The 16247-nt window shown below is 40.0% G+C and overlaps 1 protein-coding gene across 2 annotated transcripts in view; it reads right to left on the reverse strand.

Annotated features, from left to right (window-relative positions):
* The window catches only part of LOC115223978 (GPI inositol-deacylase), a 246082-nt gene that overhangs the window by 152557 nt on the left and 77278 nt on the right, over window positions 1–16247 (reverse strand). The window lies entirely within an intron of this gene.

Here is a 16247-nt window from a genome sequence, read left to right on the forward strand (position 1 = left end):
GACAAGGTTATGGTCTCACTTAGCTTGTCGGGTCTTCTCAAGCACAGCATATTTGCAAAGGTCTCGGTCACTAGTCACTGCCTCAGTGAGGCCTAATGTTCAATGGTCATGCTTCACCACCTCATCCCAGGTCTTCCTGGGTCTCTCTTCCACAGGTTCCCTCAACCACTAGGGTGTGGCACTTTTTCACACAGCTATCCACATCCATTTTCGCCACATGACCATACCAGCGCAGTTGTCTCTCTTGCACACTACATCTGATGCTTCTTAGGTCCAACTTTTCTCTCAAGATACTTACACTCTGTCGAGTATGCACGCTGACATTACACATCCATCGGATCATACTAGCTTCATTCTTTGCGAGCTTATGCATGTCCACAGCAAAACTGTCTTTCTATCTCAATGTCATTTATGTTGGTAGTACTGAGCATAAAGAAAATTGATGCAATAAAGTCAATACATATATCCTTGGTAATTATGAGCTCAATTAATAACAGATCATTAAATTACGACAGCTTATGAGATTGCAGTAAATCCAGGTGGAGGTTGACTTGTATGGACGTACAATATTGGCTAAGACAATCTCTAAGAGTAATACATTTAGGATAAAAGTAGAGAAGCATAAATTTCACATGCAGTTTGTAGTTTAATTATACTCGACAGCTGTTTCATGAAGACAAACATCATTAAAAGTATACTTACATAATTGTGATACATAATTTAGTTTATTTTAAACTAAATGAATTTAAAAGCAGTGCTTTTAAATAAACACATGCACACACATATACATAAGTCATTACTCTTTACTCATTTACTCTTTTATTTATTTCAGTCATTTGACTGTGGCCATGCTGGAGCACTGCCTTTAGTCGAGCAAATCAACCCCAGGACCTATTCTGTGTAAACCTAGTACTTATTCTATCAGTCTCTGTTGCCGAACCGCTAAGTTACGGGGACGTAAACACACCAGCATCAGTTGTCAAGCAATGCTAGGAGGACAAACACAGACACACAAACATACACGCACACACATATATATACATATATATATACATATATATACGACGGGCTTCTTTCAGTTTCCGTCTACCAAATCCACTCACAAGACTTTGGTCGGCCCGAGGTTATAGTAGAAGACACTTGCCCAAGGTGTCACGCAGTGGGACTGAACCTGGAACCATGTGGTTGGTAAGCAAGCTACTTACCACACAGCCACTTGATAAAACATTCAAAAATGAATGGGCATGAAGTGAACCTCTGAAGCACATAGATTGGTCTAGCAGTTCTAGCCACTACCCTAATACCACAAGGCACTTAGTCTGGTGTCCCACAATGAGAAACTGAATTGTTTAGTGCAATTGGTTACCAATAACAACATCAACAGCAAACATCAAAGAACACCGGCAAACACAACAGCACAATGGAAAATAATGTACAACAACAACAACAACAAAAGAGCACTCAACGAACAGCAGCAATACCATGAAACAGTCAACAACTACAGCAACAGTCACAACAATTACAACAACAACAAGACAACTAGTAACAATATAATAACGTGTACCAGCAGTAACCAGACCCAACAACTTCCACCAACCTCACCAACAACAATATACACAACAGCAGCAGCAGCACCACCAACAACAACAAGAATACACAACATTACACCACCAACAACAACAACAACACCAACAACAAGAATACACAACATTACACCACCACCACTACAACAACACTACACCACCACCACCAACAACAAGAATACACAACATTACACCACCACAACAACACTACACCACCACCAACAACAACAACAACACACAACACTACACCAACAACAACAACACACACACATTACACCACCACCAACAACAACACCAACACCAACAACAATACCAACAACAACACCACAACAACAATACCAACAACAACAACAGCAACAGCAACATCACCACCACCACCAACAACAACAACAGTAGCAAGAATACACAACATCACACCACCACCACCACCACCACCATAGCAATGATAACTGGCAACAAACAACACTGAAAAGACAATGGAACAATGTAAAGGTGTATGACGAAACAACTGTCGCCACTACCTACCGCAACCACTACCACCATCGTCGCCATCACAGTGACCACTTCCTCCACCACTGCTGCCATCATCACTACCACCACTGCTACCACCACGACCACCACTACCACCAGTGCTACCACCATGACCACCACTACCACAAGACTGTCCTACTTAATAATAATACCATTGTTTGATACAAAGTGATCACTGTAATTGATTTACCATTGAGAGTATCATTTATTTAGCATCAATAAGTTAATCAAAGCTATTGCCCACACACGCACACACACAGCCAAATACACACACACACACAGACATACACAGCTCTTTTGATGAATCAACAATTGTTCAGAACCCCACCCCACACCCCCACCGGAAGTTGTTTTGCTTTTTTTTTTGTTTGTCTTTTTTGTCTTTTTTTTTGTTATTCTTTTTGCTATTGATTTTGTGTTTGTTATTTATGGTATATTACTTCCCAAGGTGACGGGGACTGGCAAAATTGTTTTAAAAGCATCGGACAAAAAAAATACCTTGTGGTATTTGTTCCGGTGTACTTTACATTTCAAGTTCAAATCTCACCAAGGTCAGCTCTGCTTTTCATCCATCCTTCCGGGCAGGGGCGGGGCGGGGCGAAGGAGTGGTGGTGGGGGGCGGGGTCAATAAAATAAAAACCCCAGTCAAGTACAAGAGTTGATTTAAATGTCTGCCCCTCCTCCTCCTCTCTGAAATTTCCGGCTTTGTGCAAATGTTAGAACTTATTCATCATCATTATTATTATTATTATTATTATTATCTTACAATTGAATCGCGCTCTTCGTCTTGACTGTTTACCTTTGTGAAGAATTACGTCAATCCTTTTTAAAATATTATTATTATTATTATTATTATTATTATTACTATTATTATTATTAGTATTATTATTTTATGTTTGACTTTTGCTTTACATTTGTACAAGTTGGCTCCAAGTCTCACCCAGAGACCTCAAGAGACAAGTAGTCGGAAGTTCATGTTGGTGTTATGCCTAGGGTGCCATATATTTGGTCTTATACATAGTGTTGTTCTAGAGAATGTTTAAGAAACCATAAGAAAATTACGTTTGTTTTAAAATTTGAGATTACATAGAAAGTATTTCGCGTAGGATATGAGCAGTTCCCATGAGCACTATCTTTTGAATTTCTGCCATTTTGGGGTTTCCTAGTATCCGAGTTAGGTAGCAATCAGCCCCTTTTGCTAGCATTCCCAGGGCACCTATGACAACAGGTATTGTTTTAGTCTTCAGGTTCCACATTTTGCTCATTTCTATTGCAAGATCATTATATTTTCTCAGTTTTTGGTAGGTCTTTATTATTATTATTATTATTATTATTACAGCAGAATCATTAGCAGGCCAGGCAAAATGCTTAGCAGCATTTCATCCGTCTTTACATTCTGAGTTCAGATTCCGCCAAGATCAACTTTGCCTTTCATCTTTTCAGAGTTGGTAAAATAAGTACCAGCTGAGCACTGGGGTCGATGTAATCGACTGTCCCCTCCCCCAAATTTCAGGTCATGTGCCTATACTAGAAAGATGTATCATTATTATCATTATTATTGAGTGAGAGAGCAGTGCATGCCACCAAAGTGGCACAGGGGTACAAATATACAAAGCCCAGTATACCCATCCTGACTACCTGTCTGATAAGGGTACACCAGGCACATGCATCACAACCATATGTGCCTGACATGGTGATCTCATATCAAGATAAACAGTGCATGACCTTGCAGGTGGAGCCCAGTTAGAATTTTCTTCTGGTTGAGTAGCCCATCCCGCTCAAAAGGTCCATGAATAAGGATTGTTTAAGGATGTTGAACAAACCATCCATGTTTCCAAAGGTGAATTTTCCAAACCTCTAAATATTCCTTTCAACACATGGCTATGATGCTCCCCCACTACTTCTACTTGTGATCAGAGATGCACATATCATCAGCCACTAAGGGACATGCTCAAATGGTTAAGGTCAAACAATTGACAAGCAAATCTGTGGTATTGAGTAGAATATTTATTGTAGCCCATCATTATTATTGTGGAGGCACAATGGCCCAGTGGTTAGGGCAGTGGACTCGCGGTCAGAGGATCGTGGTTTCGATACCCAGACCGGGTGTTGCGTGTGTTTATTGAGCGAAAACACCTAAAGCTCCACGAGGCTCCGGCAGGGGGGGGGGTCAACCCCTGTTGTACTCTTTCTCCCCAACTTTCTCTCACTCCCTCTTCCTGTTTCTTGAGTAACGCTGCGATGGACTGGCATCCCGTCCAGCTGGAGGGAACACATACGCCACAGAAACCGGGAAACCGGGCCCATGAGCCTGGCTAGGATTGAAAAGGGCGCATAAAAAAATTCTTTTTTTTTTTAATCATTATTATTATTATAAGAGTTCTAACTCCATCTCGGGGGAATGTCAACAGGGACGAATTAGCCAGAGGCTAGACTGACCAACCGAACAAGATGGTATTGGGGTTAAAACAGACACACTAAAAGAAAAAATAATAATAATTAAAAAAAAACCTAGTTACTAGAGCAGAAAATTTTAGAAGTATTCTAAGTGATGTCTGTTTGAGAGATGAAGCCTTTCAAGATCAAAGACTGGTTTGGTCTAGTGTGAACTGGTTTCGGGATCAATTAATGGTTGAATGTGATGGGGACGTATTCTGGTAAAGATGAAAGCAAAAAGATTTTATTCACAGGAGGATGACCAATGAACAGGGTGAGGATGGTGATGGTAACGATGATTGCGATGATGAAAATGATGATGATGGTGATGGAGATGGTGGCATGACAGTGGGGATCATGATGATGATGGTGATGGTGATAATGGTGTGATGGTGGTAGTGGTGGTAATGATTGTGATAGTAATGATGAACAATGATAATAAAGGTGGTGGTGGTGCTGATAACTGTGATGATGATGGTGATGATGATGACAATAACAAAGATGATGGTATGACGGTGGTGGTGGTGGTGGTGGTTGTCAGGCATGTAATGATGATGATGATGGTGGTGGTGATAATTGTGATGATGATGATGATGATGGTTGTGACAGTGGTGGTGGTGGAGAAGGAAGATGCAAAAGGAGCAGAAGTTGTTAAAGCACTAGACTTGATGAATTTTACATTAGCAACAATTTCTTTATAGTTGGCTGACATTCAGAGGAGAAGAGCTCCGACAGGTAGACATTATGCTTTTACGGTTGAATAGAGGCAGGGGGGGGGCGGAGAGGGTGATGGTGGCAGGAGCAGAGAGAGAGTAAGTAGAGGGGGAGGAGGGGAGCAGAGAGAGAGAGAGCGGGAGGGGGAGAGAGAGAGAGAGAGAGACATTTGTTATCTTTCCGTTTTATAAAAGCTATATTATTCTAGTGATGACATGTGTATGTACACACACACACACACACAAAGCGCACAAACATACACACACACACACAAACATACACACACACACACACACACACACAAACATACACACACACACAAACATACACACACACACACACACCACACAAACAAACATACACACACACACCCAAGCACACCAAACATACACACACCCAACCACCACAAACATACAACACTACACAAAGCACACAAACATACACAACACACACACACACACACAACCATACACACACACACACAAAGCACACAACACACACACACACACACACACAAACAACCACCACACACACAACACTTACCACACCCCCCACAACACACAAAGACACAAACATACACACACACACACACACCACAAACATACACACACCAACACACACAAACATACACACACAACACAAACATCACACACACACACACACACAAACACTACACACCACACACACACACAAAATACACACACCACACACAAACATTACACACACACACACACAAACATACACACACACACAAAGCACCAAACATACACACACACACACACACACACAAACATACACACACACACACACACAACCACAAAGCGCACAAACACACACACACCCAACATACACACACACACAAAGCACACAAACATACACACACACACACACACACACACAAACATACACACACACACACACACACACAAAGCACACAAACACACACACACACATTGTCCAACCCATGCCAGCATGGAAAACAGATGTTAAATGACAATAAGGATGATGAAATATACGCACAGGCACAGGAGTGGCTGTGTGGTAAGTAGCTTGCTAACCAACCCACATGTTCCGGGTTCAGTCCTACGTGTGGCACCTTGGGGCAAGTGTCTTCTACTATAGCCTCGGTCGACCAAAGCCTTGTGAGTGGATGGGTAGACGGAAACTGAAAGAAGCCTGTCGTGTGTATATGTATATATATATATGTATGTGTGTCTGTGTTGTCTCCTCCCAACCTCGCTTGACAACCGATGCTGGTGTGTTACATCCCCGTAACTTAGCAGTTCGGCAAAAGAGACCGATAGAATAAGTACTAGGCTTACAAAGAATAAATCCTGGGGTCGATTTGCTCGACTAAAAGCATTGCTCCAGCATGGCCGCAGTCAAATAACTGAAAACAAGTAAAAGAGAGAGAGTAAAGAGTACATGCACACACATACACACACACGTGTGTGTGTGTTAGCTGTCGGAAAAAAAGTACTCAATACCACAGTACAGATTTTTTTTTTCGTTTTTGGTCAAATCATTCTCATTCTGGTTTGGAGTTTTGCTGGTGTGTTCATACAGTCACCAGGTAAGTTAGCACGCCGGGCGAAATGCTTAGCAGTATTTCGTCTGCTGTTACGTTCTGAGTTCAAATTCCGTCGAGGTCAACTTTGCCTTTCATCCTTTTGGGGGTCGATTAAATAAGAACTAGTTACGCACTGAGGTACATGCAATCGACTTAATCCCTTTGATTGTCCTTGTTTGTACTCTATGTGTTTAGCCCCTCGAGAGTAGTAAAGAAATAGGTATTTCGTTTGCCATAACGTTCTGAGTTCAAATTCCACCGAGGTCAACTTTGCCTATAATCCTTTCGGGGTCGATTAAATAAGTACCTATTTCTTTACTACCCACAAGGGGCTAAACACTGAGAGGACAAACAAGGACTGACAAACGGATTAAGTCGATTGTATCGACCCCAGTGCGTAACTGGTACTTAATTTATCGACCCCGAAAGGATGAAAGGCAAAGTCGACCTCGGCGGAATTTGAACTCAGAACGTAATGGCAGACGAAATACGGCTACGCATTTTGCCCAATGTGCTAACGTTTCTACCAGCTCGCTGTCGATTAAATAAGTACCAGTTACGCACTGGAGTAGATGCAATCGACTTAATCCCTTTGCCTGTCCTTGTTTGCCCTTTCTATGTTTAGCCCCTTGTGGGCAATAAAGAAATAAGAAGGTAGCTTTTCAACCACATGGTTCTGGATTCAGTCCCACTGTGTGGTACCCTGGGCAAGTGTCTTCTACTATAGCCCTGGGCCAACCAAAGTCTTGCAAGTGGATTTGGTAGACAGAAACTGAAAGAAGCCCGTTGTGTGTGTATGTGTGTGTGTGTGAATGTGTGTGTGTGTGAGTGTGTGTGTATGTGTGTGTGTGTGAGTGTGTGTGTATGTGTGTGTGTGTGAGTGTGTGTGTATGTGTGTGTGTATCCATCACTGCTTGATAACTAGTGTCGGTATGTTTATGCCCCAATAACTTAGCAGCTCAGCAAAAGAGACTGATAGAATAAGTACTAGGCTTAAAAAATACGTCCTTGAATCAATTTTTTCGACTAAAATCCTTCAAAATAGTGCTCCAGCATGGCCACAGTCAAAATGACATAACTTGTCTGAAGATCCTGTGGAACACAAGCAAAACTCCTGCACAGCACGAAACTGGCTCAACCGAAAGAAAAGTGTTACAGAGTGCAAAATAGCACATGTATTCGTCTGTGTTCATTAATTAATTTATATCTTTGAAGTTCTAGATTTGTACTTCCTTCAGTTAGTATTACTTTCCATGTTATGCATCGGTAGTTCAGTAAATTTTACTCTTTTACTCTTTTACTTGCTTCAGTCATTTGACTGCGGCCATGCTGGAGCACCGCCTTTAGTCGAGCAATTCTTTGAAAGCCCAGTACTTATTCTATCGGTCTCTTTTGCCGAACCGCTAAGTGACAGGGACATAAACACACCAGCATCGGTTGTCAAGCGATGTTGGGGGGCCAAACACAAACACACACACACACATATATATATATATATATACATATATATGACAGGCTTCTTTCAGTTTCCGTCTACCAAATCCACTCACAAGGCATTGGTTGGCCCGGAGCTATAGCAGAAGACACTTGCCCAAGATGCCACGCAGTGGGACTGAACCCGGAACCATGTAGTTCGTTAGCAAGCTACTTACCACACAGCCACTCCTGCGCCTATACTCAATACATTTAGTTTGCTAATTCTATTTTGTTCTATAGTTTTCTATATAACAATGTCCCTTCTGAAGAATAATGGCAAATTTTGTTGGGGAAAGTAATTTCTTTTTTTATAGGTACTACTTTATAATTCCTAGCTTTATATAGCTTTAGGCTTCTTACTAACTTGCTTACCTTTAATGTTGTTATTTATAGTAATAAGCAGGTGTAAATGTAATGAACATATTACACTAATGTTTCACTCCTGTTGCTAGCCTACAGATTCCCAAGCAGCGTTTGTTTTTTAATGCTGGAATGAATAGTATTGCCCAGGTGTCGAAACCATAGTAACACCCATTAGGCAGCTGATGATGGGAATATATATTTGATATGCTTGCATTATGTGAATCTTTTATATCCTAGAGCAATGTTTCCCAACTATTTTACCTTTGCGTAACCCTTAAAATAAATTACATGTCTCAAAGAACCCCTGCACAAAACAGATTTATATACCATATCTTTCTCGTATTTTTTCATCATAGTTCACATGGTAAATAGCATATATATATATATATATATATATATATATATAGAGAGAGAGAGAGAGAGAGAGAGAGAGAGAGAGAAACTTACTTGGAAATGGATGCATGGCTTTCAATCAAATAATAATATAAATAATATATATATATATGCCTATATACATACATATATGTACATACTTACATCTATATGTATATATACAAGCATATATGGGTACAGGACGTCAAAAAAACGTTGAACACGATGAGAAACGAAAACATAAAAAAAAAAACATGGAAACAAACATTTTTTCAAACGACAAGTTTGAGCTTAAATATCACAAATTTTTTTGCAAAACTGAAGGCAATTTCTCTGCTCAGTGCATTCAATGCAAACGAAAGTGTGCACTACAAATCTGTACTCTAGGTGTAACAGCCAGGAACTGGTGTGGCCTACCAGGGCAAGACTTTTCACACATGCACAGGATAGATGGCGTCATGTTCCACTCAATGGATTTTGCCATGTGGCATTAGTTTAAGCAGGAAAAAATAAAGTCGGATACGTTTTAGATGCACCCCTTATATATTTGTTTCATCAGCAAAAGTTACAAAGGTTATGGTCTCGGCAAGTGCAAGTGAGACCATAACCTTGCGGCCTATGCCAGGGGTGTAACCAGTTCACTTATGCATGCCTTTCCTTCATTTGACACTAAACTCTGCTTGCGAAGACTTGTTGAGGCAAGTGTAATCGAAATCAAATTTGATGACTGGCATCCGTGCTAGTGGAGCGCTAAGAGTACCACAAGATTGAGATCGTTGCCAGAGCAACAAGCTAGCCTCTGTGCCGATGGCACATTAAAAACACCATTCAAACATGATCGTTACCTGTGTCACCTTACTGGCACTTGTGCTGGTGGCATGTGAAAAAAAACATTCGAGGAAGGTCGTTGCTAGTGCCGCTGGACTGGCTCCTGTGCAGGTGGCACATAAAAAGCACCATTTGAGCATGGCCGTTGCCAGTACTGCCTGACTGGCCCTCGTGCCAGTGGCACGTAAAAGCACCCACTACACTCTCGGAGTGGTTGGCGTTAGGAAGGGGATCCAGCTGTAGAAACTCTTCCAGATCAGATTGGAGTCTGGTGCAGCCATCTGGTTCGCCAGACCTCAGTCAAATCGTCCAACCCATGCTAGCATGGAAAGCAGACATTATACGATGATGATGATATGCACTCCATGGGGAGACATTAAACTTAGTTGGAAACAGGGACAGGTTGATGATGGTGGGAAGGTCCCCAGCTATAGAAAATCTACTTCAAAGAAGTGAGTGGAGGCGCAATGGCCCATTGGTTAGGGCAGCGGACTCGCGGTCGTAGGATCGCAGTTTCGATTCCCAGACCGGGCGTTGTGAGTGTTTATTGAGCAAAAACACCTAAAAGCTCCACGAGACTCCGGCAGGGGGGGGGGTGACCCCTGTTGTACTCTTTCACCACAACTTTCTCTCACTCTTACTTCCTGTTTCTGTTGTGCCTGTATTTCAAAGGGCCGGCCTTATCACTCTCTGTGTCACGCTGAATATCCCCGAGAACTACGTTAAGGGTACACGTGTCTGTGGAGTACTCAGCCACTTACACGTTAATTTCACGAGCAGGCTGTTCCGTTGATTCGGATCAACCGGAACCCTCGTCGTCGTAACCGACGGAGTGCTTCCATTCCATTCAAAGAAGTTCATATTACCCATGGAAACATGGTAAAGAGAACATTAGACAAAAATAATACTAAAATATTAGACAGCTCTTGTATGTGTTTCCTGTAATTCCAGAAGATGCCTGAAGCGAATTCTGTACTGTAGAGCGAGGAAAGTTCCGATCAGGTCAGGACCAAAGAATTAGCTTCAAACAAGTCAAAGAAGCAAATCTTGGAACAATAGTCAGGAAATTAGTAGCTTCCCATAGAAAATAGTCGGTGGGGTTTTTTTTAGGGGGTGGGGAGCAAGAGGAAGTCATTTTTTTTTTGGTTCTCTTTCACATATTTGTTTGAAATCTGAAATCAGGAATTAATCTTCATTGACCTGTTGAGTTGGCAACGGAGAAAGGAAAATGTGCCATAAACGGACTCTTGCACTGCCAATATATTAATTTCTTCATTTAAGTTGACCTAGAAATTCCTCTGAGAAAAATAAAATTGTTCAGGCAATTATCATCATCATCATCATCATAATTCCTATCATCATCATCATCATCAATACTACCATGACCATCATCCCCATCATAATGCCCAATCATCATCATCATCATCATATTTATTATTATTATTATTATTATTATTATTATTATTATAAATTGATTCCTTCCATTGGCACACTGCCTTGGGTTTAACAGGGAAGTGGAGAGTGTAATAACAGTCACAATTTGAACTGCATGAAATTAACAGATACCTGAAATATGGCAGCCTTCCTTGCCCGCCCACCCACCCTCAACCCACCATTAAGATTCAAACCTAATGAACCCCCTCCTTCTCCTCCTCCTCTTCTCCCTTCCATCCAAAACTTTATCTCTGCCATTTTAATTTAAAAGAAAAGCAAATTGAAGATCTTATAACAAAACTTGCTGATGAGATGGTCTCATTTCAAAATTGTGATTGCTTGGCAGTTGATTTGATGGGAGATTCTCTGTTGAAATGGAAGACAGAAACCATGGTAATCCTTTGACCCTTTTGTTACTCTCACCTACTTGGCTGTGGCCATGCTGGGGCACCCCCCTTTTAGTCGAGCAAATTGACCCCGGATTTATTCTTTGTAAGCCTAGTACCTTATTCTATCGGTCCCTTTTGCTGAACTGCTAAGTTACGGGGACGTAAACACATCAGCATCAGTTGTCAAGTGATGTTGGGGGGAAGAAACATTGACACACAAACATACACACACACACACATACATATATATATATATATATATATATATAATGCGTGTCAAGTGATGTTGGGGGGAAGAAACATTGACACACAAACATATACACACACACATACATATATATATAATGTGTCTCCATCTTTCCTTTAACTTGAAAATACCCTCTTCCCAGAATTGAGGTGGTTTCATGGCAAAAAATTCATCAAGATATCCTTTTACGTCATCCAAGGAATTGAAATTTTTACCATTAAGACTATTCTGCAGAGACTGAATAAGGGAAATCCGAAGGAGCAATATCTGGTGAATATAGAGGGTGGGGTGGGGGGGGTAACACATCCCAGCCGAGGCTAGCTTGCAGCAATTTTTGTCTGGTTCCCAAAGCATCAAGTGCTGAAAATGAACTTTATCTTCTATTTTAAAGGGTTACAGAATTAACACAGGTTATAGGAACATAAACCTTCTTCCATGAAAAGATAGCTTAAACTGTTCTCTAAATGGAGGTGTAGTCAAATCCTATTTTATGGACTCAACCATGTTCTAAAATAAGTCGAAAAGTAAGCTACTATAAATCGGCACGAACTTTCTGGACAACTTTTGGTAGATTCATATAAATAGATTCAACAAACCTTTTGAATTCAAAGAATTTATGATTTTCTTCCTTTCAAATCAAGGGGGTAACATCAGCATAAATAAACATATTTTCGGGTAATTGGTTAAACAAGTTCTCCGGCAAGGGAAATGGATGTTAGATACTCTTTTACTCTTTTATTTGTTTCAGTCATTTGACTGCGGCCATTCTAGAGCACCATCTTTAGTCGAGCAAATCGACCCCAAGACCTATTCTTTGTAAGCCTAGTACTTATTCTATTGGTCTCTTTTGCCGAACCGCTAAGTGACAGGGACATAAACACACCAGCATCGGTTGTCAAGCAATGCTAGGGGGACAAAACCGACACACAAACACACACGCACATATATATATATATATATATATATATATATATATATATATATATATAATGTGTATATACATACATATATACGATGGGCTTCTTTCAGTTTCCGTCTACCAAATCCACTCACAAGGCTTTGGTCGGCACGAGGCTACAGTAGAAGACACTTGCCCAAGGTGCCACGCAGTGGGACTGAACCCGGAACCATGTGGTTGGTAAGCAAGCTACTCACCACACAGTCACTCCTGGGCCTATGATGATGATGATGATGAATGAATAACTTAGTAAAATAACTTTGTCATTCTTAACAATTTCCTTACCATATTCCTGCTGAAATACACCGTCTCTATTTCAATTAATTTTGAAAATGAAGAATTTAGTAAAATAAACAACTTTGGCATTATTAACTATTTTCTTACCACATTTGAATTGAAATATACTGGCTTTGTTTTAATTAATTTACAAAGTAATGAAGAATTTAGTAAAATAACTGTCGTTATTAAAATGGTGTTTGGAACATAAATAAATATAATTTTGATGGAAGATTTTAATTTAAATCACTTTAGACGGGAAGTTTGTATCGTAGAACTACAGATAGGTGCCGGCTGGACTGGTATTAAAAGGTTTAAAACATAATCTTCATGTTTATGTATTGGTTTTGCAAGATTCCTGATGTGAAACCATGTGTTGAAACAGATATAATGTTATATTTCAGGATAGTCCTTTTTTTTTTTTTTTTACCTTGCCAAATAGGTGCGGGAGTGGCTGTGTGGTAAGTAGTTTGCTTACCAACCATGTGGTTCCGGGTTCGGTCCCACTGTGTAGCACCTTGGGCAAGTGTCTTCTACTATAGCCTCGGGCCGACCAAAGCCTTGTGAGCGGATTTGGTAGACGGAAACTGAAAGAAGCCCATCGTATATATATATATGTATATATATGTATGTATATATATATATATATATATATATATCTCATATGAATAAATAAATAAATGGAGTTGAACGAAGATGTTAATAAAATTCCTTTACTTTCGACATATGTTTCGAAGACAGCATGGTTTTATTCCAAAAGAATAAACGGTGTAAGATGCAATCTTCTCATCAGGAAAGAAATTTTCCATGTTAACAGTAAACATAGGATAATTCATTCACCCATCGAAATCATCATCATCATCGTCGTCGTCGTCGTCGTTTAGCGTCCGCTTTCCATGCTAGCATGGGTTGGACGGTTCAACTGGGGTCTGGGAAGCCAGAAGGCTGCACCAGACCCAGTCTGATCTGGCAGTGTTTCTACAGCTGGATGCCCTTCCTAACGCCAACCACTCCGCGAGTGTAGTGGGTGCTTTTTACGTGCCACCCGCACAGGTGCCAGACGGAGCTGGCAAATGGCCACATAAAACTTAGATATGTTTCAACCAAATATATATATTATGTACACACAAGCAGTCCAACAATGCTCGGTCGATGTTGACTGTTTTTAGTTAAAGATAAAGCTTTAAACCTGCTCAGAGTTACCTCTCTTTGGTATTTCCCATTGAGGAAGGCTAAAGAGCCAGAAATACTGCATCAAGGAATCCGATAGGGAACACGAGGTAGATATGGTGTTTTCACACCTTTTACCATAAAAGAGAATTATTTTTCTCTGTGATAAATGCAGCGAATTTGCGTTTAGAAGTTGAAATATATCACAAACACATTTTAACTAACTTAAAGTTCACATATATATATATACACATACACATATGCATTATTCTGTATACATACAGTATATATACAAATACATGATTAAATGGGAAGGTATAAATAACAAGAGGACAGAGAGAAAGAGAGAGACAGAGAGAGAAATAATGCTTTATATTATTTGAATAAATTTTTTTCAAAACTTTGTTCACGTAGCAAACCCTCCCCTCACCCACCTCTACCCACACCTCACACAAATCATTTCTGCCATGTGTCTTATTTTAACTCCTGAAGCAACAAGAAAATTTTAAAACACAAAAAAAGAAGAAAAATAGAGAAAGAAAGAAACCATTTCTATTGATGGTTCTTTACAAACCATTTTCAAAAGAAATTTTCTTTATTTCTATTTATATTTCCATCTCTCTCTCTCTTAATATTTCTATATATTTCACCATTGATTTGGATTTTTTTTGTAATATATCTGTATCTTAATCTACTGATCGCTATCTAATCATCTGTCTGTATAAAGGGCTGTGCATTGCATACCTGCATATTATGTATGTGTGTGTGGTGTGTGTGTGTGTATGTACATGTGTATGCGTGTGTATACATACATACACATGTACTGGTGTGTATGCACATATGCAAATGCTTGTGTGTGTGTATGTGTGTATTTATTTTGCTTTCAGCATATATCTATCTACCTAGCCATCTAACTCTTACTCTTAACGCTCTCTCTCTCCTTCTCTCCTCTCTCTCACACACACACACAAACCCATCAATCTATGTATCACTTCTTAGCTATCTATTTATCTATCTACCTACCTACCTATTTTTTACTACCCACAATGGGCTAAACACAGAGGGGACAAACAAGGACAGACAAACGGATTAAGTCGATTATATCGACCCCAGTGTGTAACTGGTACTTAATTTATCGACCCCGAAAGGATGAAAGGCAAAGTCAACCTCGGCGGAATTTGAACTCAGAACGTAACGGCAGACGAAATACGGCTACGCATTTCGCCCGGCGTGCTAACGTTTCTGCCAGCTCGCAGTTTTTTAACATATACCTTTTTTCCTTTTCCCCATTGGAAGATATTACACACACACACACGCACGCACGCACACCACACACACACACACACACACACACACACACATACACACATACACACACACACCACACACACACACACACGATGCACAGTCTTTCTCCACATTCCTCGGCATAAATCACAAACACGAAACAACATTTGATATCTATCTGAATCGCTAATGATTTCTGACAGTGCAGGCTCACAAGTGATAAATAAAATAATAGTTGGAAAAATCTTCAATGACTAAATGAAGTTGATTTAACTTCGATACAATATTAAAATATTTTGTATTGAATTCACTTCAGATCAAATCCTTTGAAGTATTTTCAATAAAAAATTAATTAATCCTATTAAATATGCCTATATCAGCTATAGTGAATGTATGTTATATCAGTGCATTAAATAAATTTTAATGCATTCCATTTGAAAAACCATAAATTTTGATGGAATGGGTATTCTAGTATATAACTAAATCTATTTAAATATCTATATATATATAGAGGCTGGCATACAGCCACACTCAGATGGTGTTTTTTATGTGCCACCGACACAGGTGCCAGACGAGGCTGGCAGACGGCCACGCTCGGATGGTGTTTTTTATG

This window comes from Octopus sinensis, linkage group LG24 (genome assembly GCF_006345805.1).
Source record: "Octopus sinensis linkage group LG24, ASM634580v1, whole genome shotgun sequence".
Classification (NCBI taxonomy): domain Eukaryota; kingdom Metazoa; phylum Mollusca; class Cephalopoda; order Octopoda; family Octopodidae; genus Octopus; species Octopus sinensis.